Source organism: Apis mellifera, linkage group LG6 (genome assembly GCF_003254395.2).
Source record: "Apis mellifera strain DH4 linkage group LG6, Amel_HAv3.1, whole genome shotgun sequence".
Lineage (NCBI taxonomy): Eukaryota > Metazoa > Arthropoda > Insecta > Hymenoptera > Apidae > Apis > Apis mellifera.
Window position 1 is genome coordinate 7,899,831 of NC_037643.1, and position 20,817 is coordinate 7,920,647.

The following is a 20,817-nucleotide window of genomic DNA, read 5'->3' on the forward strand; positions in this document are numbered from 1 at the left end:
CGCTATCGATCACGTTACATTGCTGTGTAAAATGGAATAATAGAATCGTGATTTCAATCGAATCTTTCATTTTATCACAACTTTTATTCTGTTTTAAAAGACTGGCAAAGCTTAATTAATTAAACTGCATTATCCTATTATTTTATATCAACGTAATAATACGTAAAATATTTGTGAAGAGAAAGGAATTAATAATTTTTTAATTTCCTGATATTAAAGATCGATCTAAAGATCGGAGGATTATAAACTTGAAACTTGAGAACGAAGAATATGCTTTTAATATGCTTTGGCATAATGCTAAATAGATATATTATATATATATATATAAGTACAAGTTTGAATTAAATCAGTGTACAAGTTATATGAGATTCCCAAAGCTTCTCTACACACGTTCCCGGTTAAGTATCTAAGTCTTAATTAATTCGAAGTTAAGTACGTACTTTACTCCCTACTATTATTAGGTATCTAAACCTTAAGTTAATTAGGCACGGCAATTTGCGTCTAAATCGAGTACATATGCGCAAGAAAATTTCGAATTGCATATCTGGATTACAGTTGATCCTTGCCTTCAATCAATAAACAAATCTGAATTAATTTCAAGAAACAATTGAACCGATAATAATAATTTCATTGTATTAATAATTATAAGTAATAATTTTATCCAACTTCGTCCTCTTATTATCTATCGTTTATTTGTAAAAGAATTATATTTATATTCTATCTTATATTTGCTCGAAGATTATTTCGAATTTTTTTTCCATGGAAAACTTAGAAAATTCGTAATTGTAAATTTTAAATTTTTTATATTGTCATGTCTCCTCTTTATTTCCGCAAAATTTTTTAATACGATTAAAGTGGATTGACCCATTATTGGATATTCTAATTCGAGATTGTTTTATCGGAATTTTTATTTAAAATTTTCCCTAGACTAATTGACTTTCCATAATTTTCGGTTACACGAAATGCAATAAAAAGAGTTGTTATAGAAACAAAAAAAAGAAAAAGAATAGTTGCACGTTTGATTAAAATTTACTTTGGAAAACTTAAACTTTGTTTTAAAAGTGACTTAAAATGAAATAAGCAAAATAAGTAAAAATTTAAGAATAAAAGTGAAATTCGAGCAAGTTTGTAACCCAATTTAATCCTACGGATACGGCAAAGCAGATAAGCATAAAGTAGATAAGCAGTTGATGGACTACCAGGATGATCAAGTTGTGGAACACAGAGATCATTATTAAAGTTATCAAACAAGAGAAGATTATTGGTGGTCGAGGTATTGCAAAAATTGTTAAGGAAAATTATTCATGGAATGACGAAATTTCAAGTTCTTTTTAAAAATAAAAATTTTCAATTTTTAAATAAGGATTTTCAGGACAGGATTCGAAGTGTTGTAAAAATATTTGATATTTTAATCAAAATGTATTATTTCATAATCTCCTGACACGATTTAATTTAATAAATAATAAATAATATTGAAATATAAATTAACTTATGAAATTCTGTTCTATTCTACAGAAGCGATTTTTCATAATTTTACAGATTATCGGTAGAATTTTAAAAAGAGATACAATAAAAATATTACGTAATAATTTAATCGTTTCAATAACAACTCAATCGTCAATTTTCATGAGATAAAAACAAGAAAGCGATTCGATGAACGGAACTAATGAAAACAATTCGTAAAAAAAAAAAAAAAAAAAAGGCGGGAATTATAAACAATTCAATTTTTGCGAAATAAATGTACAAAAATCCTGGTGGAAAGAAGCGAGACATTAATTCGATAAAAAATAATAATGCAAAATTTAAACCTATTATTTTAAATAAATATGGACTAATTATTGTAATCTTATTATATTCCAGTAGCGCGCGTATAAAATGTATGCTAGCATAAAATGTACACAGCAAAAGCTCCCCGCTGCTTTTTCCATTAAAAAACTTCAAACCTCCCTTTTCATCGAAATGAATAATTCCCTCCCTCCCCGGCTTTAGAATCGTATAGCATAAACGCGTATAAACTTCTATTATCCATAAATAAAATCGCGATAATAACGAAATCAAAGTTTTTAAAATTCTCTATATACAAGTGTGTCGTCCCTCGTCATTTGTAACTTGCAACCTTGCAACAATATATATCCGATGAAAAGAGAAAAAGAAAAAAGGGGAGGGAAAAAAAAAAAAAGAACGAAAAATGATGGATATAACAGACGAGTTAATCTCTTGGGTAAGCTCGGAATAATTAAAAACGATAACGCGATTATCGATGAATTTGCGATCGCTTCGCGGCAAGCGACACGGCGATTAAAGGATCGTTTCGAAGCAATTATTTTCTCGCTTATCAGGGATTATCAGAAGCGAGAGTTAAGTGGTTTCATAGAAAAAAAAAAAAAAAAAAATCTTACGAATCTTGCAATTCGAAAGTCTTGCAATGAGCGGGAAGACGTTCTGCAGGGGCGTCGTTATTATGGAAACTTATGGTCGATTGGATGCGAGAGGAAATATTTACGACGGAAATTTACGATTGATTCGAACGAGAATATTGCAAGAACGTTTCTTAAGATTTTTGGACGCCATTTAACGAGATTGTGTGCGTGATCGCGCACGAAGATGATTGATCATTGCAATGGGCGAAAAGATGTTCTGCAGGGTTCACCGCTATTATGGAAAGTAATGGTTTATCGATGTGAGTGAGGGAATGATTGGAATATAATTTGAGAACTAGAATTCTAAGAATAAATTCATAAGATTTCGGATGCATGAATCGATATCGCAAAATCGGGTATTCCGATATTATGGAAATTGATGTTTTCACTTTTGAAAATGATTCTCAAAAATATGATACTAGAGAGAGAAAAAAAGAACGATTTCGAAAGGTAAATACGAGCTAATTATCTGAACTAAGAATCGAACATGGTTACAATTACAATGAAACGATCCACTATCGTGGAAAACAAAGGGAATTGAACTTAAACTCGACTCCATTCGAACGAAAATTCGCAAGTAGGAAGGAGGGAATTAGTAGACTTCTATTATACAAACGACCCGGTTACATAATTTGCTTGTAACTCCCCCCTCCCCCCACGCACAAAGTGAAGTTCTACGATGGATGTAACGAGGAGGGAGGGGATTAAAAATTCCTTTAAACGAGTTTAACAAATTGCTCTATTCCAAGAAGAAGAAGAAGAAGAAGAAACTTAACTGACAAATTCTTGTACTTCCCCGAAACTTCAACATGGCAGATTTAAATGGAAATAACTTGCACGGTATTCTGGCGGGGGTGTGAGCCAGGCCAAACACGTTGGTAATCGTCCCTGGGGTGGCCTGTCTTAGAAAGAGGGCAACGAAGCTTTTTACCGTGCGCTTCCGCCACTGCGATTTGCATCAGGGACGGAGATGTTGGGCCGAATCTTAGCCGAATATCGTTAGAAACGACACGATATTCAGCGACGATAAACCACGGTGACACGGCGCTACCGTGTACGTTATCGATCGTTGTTGCTGGGACGAACAATCTCGGCCAAAAATATCTCGAACGATAACGACTCGCCGATCATTCCCTTCCATTGTTCCAACATTGTTGTAACACCACGTTCTGTATATATATATGTATATATATTCTTTCGTTTATATTCGCACGGGCTGTGTAAGTCCGTGTTGCGATAGAACCGGCTGCTATAAAAGTTACGAACGTATTAGAGGTGGAAAAGCACGGAGCGCTTTTCGTGCATCCGGGTGAGTTACGCAGTTTGCGAAAATCCGTGTCCCTGTTATGGCCGACGATAGAAAAACGTGGCGAAACGTGGTGTATTATCGAAGGTAGGCTGCGTTCGTCCTTTCTCGGATTATGGGATTTTTTTTTTTTTTTTTTTTTTTTTTTTTAAAGCGGAATCACACAATTCCATTTGATTCCGCTCCATTTTTACGGATCCTTCGGTTTATTTTACAATTATTCGATGCGGAATTTTTTTTCAGTTTTGTTTAGATTAAAGATCGATAGCTTTGGGAGAGGATAAGATTCTTCATTAAGGAGTGTTAATAAATGGGGTTAAATTTTAATTATATTACTTTTTTTCTTTTATGTCTTTTTGCTCGATATTTTAATATCACCGTTGATATCGCCGAAACCGTATCTTTTATTTTGAATTCGAAATCCGGTTGTACGGTGATTGTGTGTTTTTATTAAAAAAGTTTTTTTTTCGAAAAAAATCGCGAATCTCGCCGGCTCGATTGAATTTTCATTTATTTTCGGTTTCCGGTACTATCAAGAACGCATTGTTTATTAATCAGGGAGAGCGGAAAATATTTGCTCTTTCATCATTGCGTATCTTTGATTTCATTCGATATTATTATTATTATTATTATTATTGAATATACATGAATATTAAATTTTCTATTAAATAGAAACGAGATACGAGCCAAATATAAAATATTTGGACGTCGGAGGGATGGGAATGAAATTGTGGAAATTAATCGACAGCGCGTCGATTTATTTAAAGATACAATGTAAATACGTAAAACGTAAATGGGGAATGTAACAAATGTAAAACACGGGGGAGAGGGGAAAAAAAAAAGAAAGTAACTTCTCTCTCTCTCTCTCTCCATTATCCGTGATATAAATTTAAATATTACCTTGGCCTGTTGTTCGTAAAAGAAGAAGATACTCGAAACTCGTCCCTTTCTCAAAGGGATGAAATTCAATTTCAAATTTCGTTCCACTGTCTCCTTCCATTCTTCATGCCGACACTCGTAACTTCATCACTCTTCCTCCCCCTTCCCCCACCCCATAATAAAACTACAAATAAATACACACAATCCACCGTGTCGCGAGTGTAACGAAGCATCCGCTTCGGACGATGACGGGTGAAATATTGAATCCTACGAAAGCATTTCCTCGTCGGGCTAAATTATACCGCGTTTTCCGCCATTCACCGCAACTAAAACACTAAAAGCTTTGAGTAAATAATCCTCTCGCGAAATTGCTTCGACATGGTAGGGGAGAGAGAGAGGGAGAGGGAGAGGGAGGAAAGATAAAAAAAAGTGCGTTCATTGAAGAGAGAAATGTGTCCTTATGCGTGCTTTTGTCTCCCCTTTGGGGGAAATCAATTTTCCATCCTCCTCTGTTACTCTACACCCCTCCACTTTCTTAAGAACAGTCGAACACGTCTTGGAAATTTTCATCCGTTTAACGCGATCCTCGTGAGAGCGGCGTAAACTAGATGGACAATGGTATATAGTCCGTCTCTGACCTATATATTCTTTTGCTTGAATAAACGACAAAGATACGGACAAGAATTTCGAGAGTAATACCGATGGAAATAAATCAAATTTCTTCTTTCGAATTTCAATTAAAGATGGATCGAAAACATGAAATCTTTTGGAATTTGGAAAAATTCCGAATCTGAAATTCCGCTATTGCTAAATTTTTTCGAAAATTAAAACTTTTTTTTTCTTTTTTTTTTTTTTTCCATCAAGAAAAAATTTCAACAAATTTCGTCACGACAACGTTTGTTCTTGTCAGTTTTTTCAGACGGTTCAAAGAATCAAAAGTTAATTTTCGAATGAAAATTTTCTTAATTAAACTATACAATATAAAATATAAAATTAATTTTCACTCGACGTTTTATTGGACGATCATATTTTTACGATTCGATACGAAAATACTGCTTTCGATCTCGATCGATCTCATTTCGCACGTGACCCCTTAACGAAACTAGACCCGTTTCCCCGGATTTCCCTTCGATTCGAAGGATAAATATTTTTTCAAAAACATTTGCCACGTCGCAAAGAAATATTTTTCAATATTTGCAAACCTGTGACGTACGAGCGTAATGTAAAACGGTGTTCGAGAAACGCGACTCCATATATATATATATATATATATATATATATATATATTTCCATTCAGTTGTCGTACAAAGGATTATAATATTGTAAAACGGCTTGGTCACGCGAAATCGCGAGATCAAAGATTTTTTTTGATCTGAAAAAGTGGCCTCGAATTGCGTTAACCGTCTCGTCCATTAATTAATCGGTTGCGTAATGTAAAAGGATGGTGGATACTCTCCGGCCTTTACGACGCCGGATTACGTACACTAAGCGTGCTACTCTGTGCTTGATCTAATTTAAATGCAAATTCGTTTGCAGGTAAGAATAAATTCTTCCCTCCCCGTTTGAATAATTTTCGTCATTGTGATTGTAACAGATTAAATTATTTCGCGTACCGTATAATTTAAACGGAGTATTAGTTACGTTGCAGAAGTATGAATAGAGAAATGGAGAAGCTGAGTAAAATGGTTTTAACTTATACGTTTTTTTATGTATTACGCGCATTTGATTAAATTTTTACGCGAGAGATAGATGATGGGAGAGAAGAAAAATCGTACTTAATCGTCATCTCATTTATGATAATAGTAATATGAAAAATTATATAATTTCTGATATTTCTTATAAAGATACAATTTTTTTTATTTTTCTTCGTTACTACGTATTTAAAAACACCTCGAGCAATATTCTTCTCGCGTCAAAGAGTTAGTTTCAGTTGAGAGAAGATATACTTCAAAGGTTCTTGGTGAATGTGTTGATGACATTTATGTTAATATGTTGACATTTATGTTAATACACTTTTTATAAATTCGTTCCAGATAATAATTAACTTTAAACACATCACTTTTCTAATTATATAGTCCACTACATTCTTCTATCCATTCTTATTTTTTTACATTAAAATCGTTTATAAATAATTTTCATATAGAAGAATACATTTATTCATCTATATACGTAATAAGAAAAAGGAAATTTCACACACTATGTGTAACATTTTTTATAAATGATACTTAACAAAAGTACACATATCAATTGTTAAACAATTTCTAATTAATATACAAAGTGAAGAAGCAGCAACGTAGTTAAAGATATGTATTACTTTTTACTTTCCTTCTCATTTCCAATTTTATAAACATTTCTATAACGCATACAAATTCACGTGGCCGTTATCACATTACCCGAACGAGCGAAATGAAATTTTCCAAAAATCCCATCCGGAGTGAAACACCGTTTTACGGATAAAACGGGTCGCTCTTCCTGTTCTCTCTCTCGCGGACGACAATCTCTCGAAAGTTCGAGTAAACATTTCTCGTTCACCCTGCCCTCGAACCGAACCTGGGAAGGGAAAAATATTCGAGATGAAATTCCACGCGAAATCCAATCGTGGATATGGAAGGGGTGAAAATTCGCGGAAGCCTTAACCGAATTCGTAGCCAGATTTAATTCGAACGCATGCGACCTCCACCCTCCACGGAGGGTGCAGGACCATGTTCAAATTCCCTGATGCATTACCTCGGTATTGTTGCCCCCAACGACACCAACGCAAGGATTTCACAACATTTCACATATTGCGAGGCGAGCTCTACATTCTCATCTATAAATATACTAGATTCAGATCCATTAATATTAGAATTATAATGCTTATTTAAATTTATTACAGATGATTGAAAATATTAATAATATTAAACTATATATATTATATATATATATATAATTTTTTTTAAAGACATCTATATATTTTAAGTAATTGCAAAAGCAAAAAATTTGAAACGTATCAATTGATTTGATAATTCTAGCGAATGAGAATTTTTCAATTTTTGAAGGATTATTTTTATTGGAGAATTTATTTAAATCAATATTTTCTTAACACTGTCAATCCGTATATTTGTAAATATATTATATACATATATGTAAGTGATTTTTAACTCAAATTATGTAATAAAATTAAATAATCATATATGTATATATTATTTATGAGATTGACAATTTTTTAATATTGAACAATTCCAAAATTGGTTTATTATTTAAATGTTAAGAATATTAATTAAATAATATAATAATTAGTAATATATCATTATTGGTGAACTGAAAATTTAAATAATAAAAAGAATCTTCAAACTTACTTACATCGATTGACTTTTAAATCTTCCATACATGTTTTTATTTCTGAGTATTTGTTATATTTCTACTCATTATCCAAATACACCATATGAACAATTATTCACTTAACGAACTGAAACAATTAAATTATTCAATTTAATATTGTTAGATATTATTTCATAGATATTTACAATAAAAATATGTCATTTCTTTACATATTTATGAATTGAAATTGTACGTTCACACGTGAAATATCATGCGTGAATACATCGCACACGAATATACCTACCTCTCTTTTTTTTTCTCTTTTTATATCTCTACATTTTCCCCCTGTTTTCAATTTGGTCAGTTCGCGGTGCCACATGAAAAGCGTGTTGTCGAAAGAAGAGTGGTTTTGAACACGAGGGTGAATTCGAGTGTAAACTTCGACACAGTGCGAACTTCGCGTGATTGCGGCCAATAATGATTTTCCCGTGTCCCATCACCCCCAACTCTCGTCGTTTTTCCTTTTTTCAGATCGAGTTGCACAGATGATACTGATAGGCTGATTACTTCCGTGTAATAAGGAGTCAACGACGTAATTGGTAGCACGGTTATTTCGCCTATGTGCTTCCTCCTATTTCTTTTACGATTATCAGTTTTAATCTGTTTTAAACACCTTGGCGTAATTATACCGAGTATTATTCCAGCGTTTCTTCGCTCGTTTAAAGTTCTTTAAAACAAGCTTTAATAAATGATATTTGATCAATAATATTTTTTAAAATTTCCACAATATTCCCGGTATAAATTTATCATTTTTAATCTCTTTGTGACAACATATATGCCAACGAGTTGATCATATCATTAATCATTTTAAAGTAAAATCTGTAAAAAGTAAAGGAAATTATTGTTAATAATATTATTAATTAAAATAAGAAAGAATATCAAGGAAATTAAAATTCAGAAAAAATTTGATTTTAAAGATAAGATACTTGATCCTTATCCAATATTTGCTAAAACTATTTAATTTTTGAACGAATTAAAAATTAAGAAAACTGATTTTTGATCAGACTGATATCAGATACTTTTACAGATACTTTTACAAATGTTCTCTTTCAAATATCTTATGATATAAATAGATATATAAACAAAATACTAATAACGTAACATAATATAACATACTTAATGCTTAAATAAAGATTACAAATTCAACGCATTAAAAAAAAACTACGAATAAATAGGTCACTATCGATCACAAGCGATAATATCACGGAGGACAGTTATTATATTTCTTCAGTTTGCTAAGTAAATTACTCACCATCACGCACAGTTATCTGGAAATCGTATCATTTCTGGAAACTTCTAATTTTACCATCATTCTTTCAAAAGATGGAATATTATTATAAATACGAATTTGACGTTTTACTTAAGCGATATATCTATCGTTCGTCAGGATTGCGAACACACGTACTACATAGAAGAGTACGCATACGAAAATGAGACGAGAGGAAATTCCATTTTCCCGGGGCTGAGCGAAGACATGCCGAAAATCATATCAGGTAGCAGGTACCGGGCGAAGTTGCTGCACGTCGTGCGGATTTGGCACACTACTCCGGGTCTTCCGTGAAAAACCTGTGGAACGCAGGAAAATTGATTTTAAATCAAAAAAAAAAAAAAAAAAAAAAAAAAAAAAGAAAAAAAAATAATCTCAATCGTGAATTTCGATTTTCCATACACCATCACTTTTGAACCGTAGCCACGCCTTTCACAATACCTATTGTTCATTCAGAAAGGCTGTCTCGTCCATTTTTGTTTGTATTATATTTTGCGAAAGATTGTTGGCTTTATGGATTTTTATGATTTGAATTTTTTTTATGTGTATGTCATGGAAAGATGTATTTATGCTATAATGAATGAATATCTAAATAATTGATAAATGAATATATAAATAAATTTATATATGTGCAAATTATAAGACTGGTTATATATATCTTGATATATACATTATACAAAGAAATATAATGTAAAATATTTCATTTTACTTCAGGTTTTTCATATAACTTTATCCGAGCATATTTTCATTTTATTACAAATGTCATACTTTTTAATATGCATATAACATGAAATAAATGATTTCTGCCAGTCTTATAAACACTATCGTATGGAATGATTAATTAGAACATTCCACATAACATACATTCCAACACCTTACATTCCTAATCTAATCTATATTTTATTTTTAAGTTTAAAAAAACATTCTTAGCATTTTCATGCAATATAATCAGAGAATAATATAAAGTGTTGCAGATTTCTGTTATTTAATATCAAATAATGAAAATAATCTACTAAATAAGTAAGTAAGTACTATTGATTATAAATTTAGAATCATTTTCCTTATCTCACATGTATTGAATCTATCAATACATTAATAATTTCCTCTATATATTTTTTACTTAAGAAAATTCCAACATACATTCACGTTATATTCTAATCTCTATACTTTTACTTTCCATGAAACAGATCTTTAAGAAAAAAATGTATTAATTAATATCATCACAAAATAATAAACTTGAATTTCGTGATTATTAATCGTTGCAGATGTCCAAGGTTCAAGTTCAAAATAGAATATTTAGTGTGTCAAAGGAAATAGGCGGAACCTACTAGGAGATATATTCCAATTTCGTCGAGACTGTAATACAAGTAGTTAGCACGGAAGCTAATCCGTGGTGCACTCTCGAGAATTTACTTCGGGTTCTGGTTTCTCCATGCTAACCATTTATCCTGCTTTAAGGGTGGCTGCGGTTTAAGGGAAAGTGGATTACCGGAAGTCCTGTACGACCGTGCACGGTCAGCTTCAATCTCGGCTAAATTCGATCACGTGGCCATTCGCGAAACGATAAGGGTCGACCTCGCCTGGATACCCGCACCGTCGAGATGCCACCTTTCATTTTTCTTTCTTCTTTCTTCTTTCTTCTCCTCGTTTCTTCTAGCTGAGAAACGTTTCGCCAACGAATCTTTTATCTTGAAGTTAACATTAGTGTGTAATTTATCTATGTATCCAGTCTATCTATATATGACAGAAAAAACTATGTGTTAGTTATTGTATATCCATGTATAATTTATATATGCATAAGAAAATAAATTGAATTTGAATTGTATAATAATAATATTAATACTACCTATGTGTTTATTTCTGTATAAGAATATTATATTAAGTATAGATTAGCATTATATATGTAGTAAAAGGAACAATTAAATTTGAAGTATATGTGTAAACTTGGCACTATTTATGCATAGTTTATCTAGATAGAGAATATCATCAATCTCGCATCTGAAAAAAAAGAAAAACAAATGAACAATGGAAGAATTGCGAATGAAAATATCAAAAATGTTGCTGTGCACGAGATTCATGTGTTATATGTTGTGAATACATAAATTTGCATATCTTTAACCCCTTTTTGTGAGTAGCGGCATACATTGCGTATCTTTAATAACAACTTTGTGTTAAAGAGTTTTCATTTTTTGTAATATGCATGTGTGTGAATATATGAGTGTGGAATGGTTGCGTATGTGTGTGTATGTGTGTGTATGCATGAATGTGACAACAATGAATAAAAAGTGAGCGATTTATATAGGTCGATGTACTTGAATTATTCGCGCAAAGTGTCCAGAAAGATCATCACTTTTCTTAGTTAAATTTACTGAGTTGCTAAAAAATCGTTTGTTAAATAAATTCAGTAATAAATGAAGTTAGTCTTCTATTTAATAAATCGAGATGTAAAAATAAATGTAATGTCTATATATTATTAAATTAATATATTATTAAATAAATTTGTTACTTATGTGTATTAAATATTTCGATTCGTCATATTTTATTCGATAAATCAATCGGAAATGCAAATATCATTTACCTTTTATCGCATGGAAATTAAATCGATATTTAATTTTTTAATTTATTATCGTATTTAAATTTCTCACATTGTTACAACTTTTATGACTTTATAATGAAACATCGATGACATTAGATCCATTCAATATTTTCGTCTTATTTTTATGAACAGAACAAATTGATAAATTTCGAAAAATTTATGGAATATCCTTTATAAAGATATAACAAAATGGTAGCTTAACGGAAACGTCAACGATGCAAAGTGCCAGAGGAAATCTCAATTATCGTATAACTTTGTTATCGCTCTGTTGGAAAAACCGCGCTTCCGCGATTGTTGCCCTCAAAGGCACTCCATTTTTACGGGAATAATGAAAATTTATGGAAATCTTTTTATAGCGCGCTGTCAGTTAATTTAGTTGACATTTCGTGTCAAATCAGAGTGTCTATTTCGATAACATGTTGAAATCGATGATCAGAGATAACTGATTCAAATTCTAACAATATCGTATTATATTTCACACGAAATTCGTCCGAAATATTTTTATTAAAAATATATTGATATAATATCTTTATTAAATATAATAAATATGAATTTATTATAATATTAAAAACTATTTACCTATACGGAAAAATCTCATTGGAAGATAGCTCTTACACCATGTGCATAATATATGGGACATCCATCATGTCGCTACTACAACTTCCATAGCTTAAGAATTGCAATGTTGTATCGATTCAAATGAACACTTCGTGCATCTCCCATGACAAAGTCTTTTTGCTCCATCATTTAATGTTGAATGATCTCATATGACAGACAAATATGGATTATTAAATAAAATTTTTTATTCAAACATACGAGATCGTTTACTTTAAAATATTTGAAATTCTCTAACCTCAAAAATATATCACTGATTACGTGATCTAATAATATGATACAATGGCGCAACATTAATAAATAAAGTTTTATCACGTACCTAAAAATAATTGAGAATATTCCAACTGAACAAACTTACTGTGATGTATAATATTGCGCAATTTTAATGAAAGAATTATTCAAGTTTCCGGCATCTTAAGAAAAGTAATAACCTCTTTAGTCCTGACCCAGACTCTCGAGTCATTTATCCATGATATCCACCACGCTATTCATTCGGGTAGACAAAACTTCTTAAACTTCACGCCAAACCTCTCAGCATCTGATTTGTATTCTAGCCTAGTTTGCATACATTCCAATGCGCGTATATTATACACCCAACGGTATTGTCGGTAAAGTTGTTACTACTTTAACGAGTATCTGCGAAAAGGGGTACACTTCGGAAACACTGTCGTTTAAGCTCTTGAGAGTTCGTTTGGATCGTATATAAATTATGGAACAAGTTATGGAAAAAGTAGGAAGATTTCTGTTAATAAACAAATCCGAAATATATAAACTTGAATACGCAAAATAAAACGAGTAAATAAAACATAAATATTTTATGTAAGTAAATAGATTTTAGGTTAAGTATGAAACGTATAAAGCATGATATATCTTGATATAAAATATTATATTTTTATAAAAAAAAATGTTGCAATGTTGTGATAATAGAGTTAATAAAAATGACGATATCGTTCACATGAGATTATTATTTATGTGAATACGATTGTTTCATTAATAATGCTATTGTTTGCTATTATTTTTTCTCGTTTTTATATCTATAGTGAATTTTTATTTTTTTATATGCAAAAAAAGATATAACATTAAAAATAAATTATTTGGTTACTTTCTTTATTAGCTTCGAACTAATTCTATTATCATTTAAATGAAAAATTAATAAATTGTTTTTAAATTAACTTAACCTTTCTTTTCAAATCTAGGATATTTCTAACATTAAATCTTACAATGTCTTTTTATTTATAGGATATAATATATATGCAATATATATGTAAATAGAATATTTCTATTGAAATTAATAATTAATATTCTCAATAATATTCAAAATAGAAATTAGAATGTCTATTTTGTTTGTATCTTTATTTTAAAAAATAAGCTTGATTGAATGTATTACAAATGGTCTATGAATACTGATATTTCTTTTATTTGTTCAAATTAAAAAAAAAAAAACAAAATTAAACGACTTTTTAATTTTAAATAACAATTTTAACTTTAATCTTAATTTTAAGCAAGATTTCATATCAAAAGCATCTTTTTAAAACCATTGATTTTGTACTTCTTATATTTTTCATAATGAATAAAATATTCATAAAAAAATCTTTTTTTTAATTATGTATAAATATAAATGTAAAAATATAAAAATTTGTATCTTTTTCGCTTTCGCCCGACATTTAATCAAACATACCATCACTCTATATCTCATATAATTCGTATTCATATAATTCGCGTTTCGTTCAAATGCAAATTTTTTTAACATATTCCATATGGAGGAGGGATGTCATTTATCAAGCGTAATACACTACTATTTGTAAAAGTAAATAAAGAAAAATGGGAAGAAAATGTAGGTAAAAAGCACACAACAGCTGAATGTGATTTTCGTTGAAAGTACCCGACAACACAGATACGTAAAATGGACGCTAAAAGGTTCTTTTTAGATTCATTTTAACAGCAAGGGGTTAAAAGTAGCATGGAGAGGGGAGTGGGCGGGGTTGAAGTGCTTTCCGCTATTAGTACGAGAGCGATTAGCGATCGGGACGTGAGAACGGAACATCTGATTGCTGGACGTCGGGCTTAACGTCGAAATGGTTTAATCCTACGTATATCTTACCAACTACTGCACCCTGCTTCACGTACCAACGTTATCCTAGCAGCGGATACGATGCACGCGGCAAAAAGGCGCGTTTTAAACGGGACTGGGCATGTCTCTAAATATTGAACGAAGCGGAAATTAACGAAATGTTGAAAAAAAATGTCATATAGAACGACAACGATACTAAATCTTGAATAAACTTGAATAATTACGTAATCTGTTGATAGCATGTTGAAACATATATATTGTTAAATAGAAAAAATTTTTAATTCTCTGTGTTTTGAAAAATTATCTATTATTCACTTGTCAATTCTGCTCGTCTTTGTATTTGTAACTTGATATATGATGAACAGAATATGGCGATGTAATCATTCTAGGATAAATGTGATTTTGAACAAATAAAGAAAAAATATATGTATTTATGTTATTCACATTGTTATACACATTGTATTATTTATTGTGTTAGTAGGTTCGTATTTTATTTCATGGATTTTCAGGAATATTTGATTTAGGAAGGATACTAAATTCAAACTTCAATTTATTTTATATCGAAAATTTAATCTTAAATCAAACTTGCATTGAGTAAAAAGTTAAATTTATTATGGTTAGTTCTAACGTATAAGAGGAAGTAATTTCAGAATTGCATTTTCCGTTAAAAAGACGAACGGCTTGAAATGTAAAGCTTTTGAGTGGTATGCTTCTTTGATCGATTGAGTGTACAAAGCAGGATCTTATCAAAGCATACTGATTAATGAGAAACTAGCTCACTAATCCAAGAATCTGTTACGGTTCTATTACACATCCGTCTATTAATCCTAAGAATAAAATTATACATTCTCAAATCATTGTCAAAAAAATCAAACTTTAGATTTTAATTTTAATTCTTTTCTTTTATATAATCAATAATTAACGATTACGAAATACGAATTTATTAAATAATTGAAGAGTGTAAAAAAGTACATCACAATCAGTATGCTATCTTTTGCATTGCAAAAATCTTATAATTCAAAGATCAACAATCGATAACAAAAGAAAGCAAGCAAGAGAAAAATATCAGATTTCATTATAATCCAGTGAAATTAATTGCAGCACAAATAAAATATAAAATTTTATATTTTTTAAACAGAAATAAAATCCCACTAAATCACTAGAACGAAACACATTCAAGAACAACACACCGTTTAATTTCGAGGTTAAGTTATATAACAAAACTATAACCGCCATGTTACATCGTTGATTGTAATCATGGTTGCCACCTGTATCATAGCAAATAGTTTAAAAATATTAACTTTTGCATGAAAGTAATGATACCAAGTGTAATAATTCTCTCGTTGAAAGTTACAAGCCCAAGCTTACGACTAACGCATTTCCTATGAAATTTACGACATTGTGCGAGCAGAACAGGTGGATTGTAATGACAGATCGATATGCATCTCAACTAAATCCAATCTGTTTCAGCATCAGTCTCCTCCGGCGCTTCAATTTCGATTCGCTCTAAACATTAGCCGTGCTTGCATTGGCACGTGTAAAGCGGCCTCTAGTGGTCGTGTGCACGAAACCTCGGCACATACGAACCACTGTGTGCCGACTTGTTTGCCTTCGAGCATAAACAACCGGGACACGTGTATGCATGTAGGTATATACTATTTGCATTCGTGAACTTGGACGCCGGATTAAGGAGTCACGCTTTCAGTTTTCTCCTGGTAATTCTCGTGCTGTGCCGTTAAATTTGCATTGTGTCTACGAGAATATTCTATGAGAATATTTTCCCATCTACAAGAAAATTCTATCTGTGTTCGATGTGCTTCTGATTGTGTTATTTTCGAGGTTTCATACGGAATTTGGTGAAAACTTACATAAAATATGGAATACGAGTGAGTACATAATCTTTATTCATTAAATAGAAAATATTTTATCATAATAATTTTAAATTTCTTCTAAATAATAATTAATCATTTTTGATATAAAATTAAAAATTTGAATAAATTTGTTATTTTATCTGATCATTAATTTAGTAAATAGATAAACGAGATAGAATGTAAACGAGCTAATCTATATACATTTATTGCAAACTTTGTCACTAATCTAACCTTTTTGGCGAATAGTTTTCCAAAAAAGAATTTACATATAGTTAATAATAAAGAATTCTATGATCAAACATAGTTATTTGATTTTTATGTGATTTTATAACATTGTAGTAGATAAATATAAAATATTTTAAATTATATTATTAAATTATATTATCATATGCAAAGATAATAAAATAGGTTATAATAAAAAAGGTTATCGATAGAATATTATCGATAGAATAGAAAGAAAAGAATAATATTTGGCATCAATTTTATGTGCAAGTTTAATATTTTGATTTGTGTAAATTTTATATTTCAAGGCACAATTTTCGTTGTGCATTGGACTAGGATTTTATATTTTCGATCGTTTTGACGGTACTGTTTCCAAATCTCCACGATTTTCGTTGACCGTATTTTTGTTACATTTTCCTCTCTATTGATCTCGAATGTTGTGATTTGAAATCTTTTATGCTCGTTGCAGTTTTCAAATGTTTCATTTCAATACAAGATCAATCATCTGTATCAATTTGAAAAATCTTATATTCTTCGTAATTATATTTTAACGAATTTTTACGAATCATTCGATTTAAATTTTTCAATTTTTTAGTTTCTAAACGAATCTCTTCAAAAATTAATCATTAATTAAACTAATTCTGATAAACTTTTTTTTTACTATCTTTTATTTTAATTTAAAAATGAAATTTCTATTAATCTTTAACTTTATATTCCGGTATTTCTTCGATTTCCATTAACATTGAATATCGAGATTCGCATGCTCGATTTTCGTACTGTACACTCTGTTTTCAGTATCTCTCGATTCATATCGATACAGAATCCTACGTACACTGTTCCGATGTTTGACTTATCTACGTCTCGATAGCTAGGTAACCGAAACTCAAACCACGATGATTTGTCACATAGATATGACATTGGCGATTAATTACAATTAATCACTGAGATAGGTCATGTTTCGAGAGATACTCGAAGCCCGAATTAGCCGGGATGTAGTTGGTTCAACGTGCAAAAGCATGTATACCTAACCCTTGTTAACGCGTGTAATCAAACGTATATCTCTGTGATTCACAACTCTTCAATCATGCGTTAAATTCATACGTTGTATCGATTCTTGTATCGAAATCTTATTACAATTTTATTTTTTATTTTCTTTAATTGCAATCACCATTATATTATATTATCTATATTAACTTCCAATACAATATCTGTTGACGAAAATCATACATTTGTGTCATACATCTTTTTATTAAAATTTATCTCGTACAAAATTTTCGTACATTTACGTACAAAATATTCTATGTTAATTCATGTGTATTGCATTTAACAATGCAAACTTTCGCGAAAACAAAATTCAATTACGTGAATAGTTCATTACCCGGTAAAATTATATCTTACAACGTTACGATTCTACGAGTGTCTGTGAGTCCTGAACTTCTATATCATTTCGCTCATGGTTTTTGGTGTTCGTTCGTTCTTTGTAATGGAAATTCGCAGAGAATATTATTTTATACGTGTGTATACGTGTGTGTGTCTGTATACCTGTGTAAAATCAGTTGCGATAAAATTATTCGCCGTGACATAGTTGCATAAGTAACTTTATCAAACTCGTATATCGTTCTGCCCGTATTATCGTTTACAATATTCATTGTTTGTAATAGAAAGTTTCGAGGATCATTTTTCTCTCTTCCTCTCTCTTTTCCTTCTTGTCGTTCTTTCACTTGAAAAACAATTTTCTTCTTTCTCGTTTTATTTTTGTCTAGTATGGAAAAGGGTATTTTTTTTTCCTGCGGGTAAAGACAAAAAGAAAAGGAGGGGGGAAAAAAGTATAAATACGGAAAATTTGATATGAAATTCACGGTAGATTGAATTTCGAAATATCGATAAATGGCGGGAGTGGCAATCACGGGAGATGGCGTGCCAGTCAACGTGTTAATCAGATTTGATAAAATTGTTATACAGTTTTTATTCGAATTCCGTGTGAAATTCCAAAGAAAAAACATTGTGCGTCCAATGAGATCGGTCGGAAATTTCGATTTAAACTTTAATAAAGTTTTGTTTTGTTTAACAGTGAAAAGAAAACATCAATCCAGTTAGAGTGTTTAATTATCCGATTCTCGATTAAAATGAAATATAACGTTTGAATCCTTATTGATACGAAGAGAAGAAAATTAGTCAAGAAGAAGCGAAAAAAGAAAAAATTAAACAAAAGAAAAAAAATATTTTATTCATTTAATGAAATTTATAATGGAAATATCAATCTATATAAATCTTTCGTATCCCTATTTAATAATATCCTTGCTCTGCGTTATTGCACTCTGATGATATCATATTTTTAAAGGAATACGATTTCTTTGTAGCAGATGATTGAACATGTTTCTATAGGAGGAACGACGTACGAAGAAAATTACGTCGGGAAGGAATGCATGAATATCGTATCTGAAGAATCATGCGTACGCTTTTCTAGTTCGGTGCACAATTGAACCGAATAAAACTCAAGGAAAAATCTGGAAAAACTGGAGAATGCACCTTCATAACAAAGGTCTTTTGTGCAACGAACGTTATTCCTCCATTGAATGCTATTACAGACTGCATACGGCTTTACAATTCTACTTCTTGCGCGCATTCGCAAATTTTCACCACTTTTGAATGCAATTACTCCCTCTCTTTTCACTTCCTTTTTTTTCTTTTTTTCTCCTTTTTTTTTTCTTTTTTTTACTCTTTTGATACTCATCGCAATCATTAAAGAAATAATTCGATCATATTCGTCGATGAATCTAAAAAAATAATCACAATTAATTGTCTGTATATTTAATCCAAAAATTTTAAATCTTTTCTAACATTACTTGTATACTATATAGATACTTTTTATATAGATATTTTTTTTTAAATTTAAAATAACATATTAATTTCATATTATTAATTTCTAAGAATCACATTTCATCCTTTCATTTATTTCATTCATTAATAATAAAAAGAAATTCATATATATTAATCTCGATATTCTATCTATCGATGAATAATAATTACAAAATTTTCTCATTTTAATTTTAGCATAATTATATTTTTACGACAATATTCTTATTCTTCTGAGCCAAATTTATGCGATGCTCATTTTTCGGAAAATATTCCACGAAGAAAAAGAAAAAAAGAAAAACCTCTGTATTTTCCTTGCATTATACGCGCGTATTACGACTACTTTCTGAAATCGTAAAAACTTTTCGCGAATCGTAAAAAAAAGCATGACTCCGGATTTCCATGGGCGTGAAACAGGAAGTCGAACAGTCGAAACGCGGGAAGATCACGCGATACGAAAATAACACCGTTCCGTAATTCCGTGTAATTAATAAAGATATTAATTAAATCACTGCCCCCTCCTCGTCGGATAGATCCGACGTTTACAACGGCATTTATCCTGGTACAGAACCGTGAAATAATAAATGTTACTCGCGATGTTAGTTACGGAATTCGGGTCGTTCTCCGATGGCGAAAGACCTCGGCTAACGTTTAACGAATGTTCCCACGTGTAATCCGATTTACTTTTACTTATCACGCCGTTCAAACACTTGGAAATATTTGCATCGCAGCCTAGGGCGCCTAGGTGAAGTTCACGCTGGGGTGGAGGAGGAGAGGGGAATTTTGGCGTTTCGACGTTGGAGAAATGTTTTTTCTGGTAATTTATCGTTTCACGGTGCCAAGAACAACGCGAATTATTCGACGTGTTAAACTGTACGTAGTCGATTTCCCACCGACGAGTTTCGACCAAATGGTCCGTGTTTCCCAATTTTCCCCATTTTTTTTTTTTTTTGAACTACCACCATCGATAATCGAACCGTAGATTTTTTCCGTGATATTTCTTGGTTATTATTAGACGAGGTATTGCTCGTGCAATATTATTTTATTTTCAAATTTAAATGGTACGAAGAATTATGCAGAGATATGTAAAGTAATAGCAAAATGAATATGTAAAGCGAGTTCAATCATCGTTTATGTATAAAATCACACTTTTGTGTAAATATTCGTAATTACATGAGAATATGTTTTTATCGATGAAGTAAAATATATATTTTATTTTTAGAAAATGAATTATTAAGATAAGTTGAAAAAAGAGATAGTGAAAATTCGTAATTATGTTGTCAAGAATATTTTTTAAAACTTCCTGAAAGAGATTTTAATTTTTTCTTTATTGTTTAAAAAATAACGAAGAAGA

The 20,817-nt window shown here is 30.8% G+C and overlaps 1 long non-coding RNA gene across 2 annotated transcripts; it reads right to left on the minus strand.

Moving 5' to 3' along the window:
• Positions 1-6,793: 6,793 nt before the first annotated feature.
• LOC100576183 lies at positions 6,794-15,000 on the minus strand. Of its 2 annotated transcripts, none has more exons than XR_001703338.2 (9): positions 14,545-15,000; positions 12,408-13,079; positions 11,079-11,230; positions 10,722-10,966; positions 9,218-9,531; positions 8,210-8,784; positions 7,948-8,053; positions 7,333-7,414; positions 6,794-7,155 (listed from the first exon to the last, which is right to left on the minus strand). It is a non-coding gene; the product is annotated as an uncharacterized LOC100576183 (long non-coding RNA). The 2 variants fall into 2 exon arrangements; XR_001703336.2 differs by having other exon boundaries at positions 7,333-7,425.
• Positions 15,001-20,817: the final 5,817 nt, after the last annotated feature.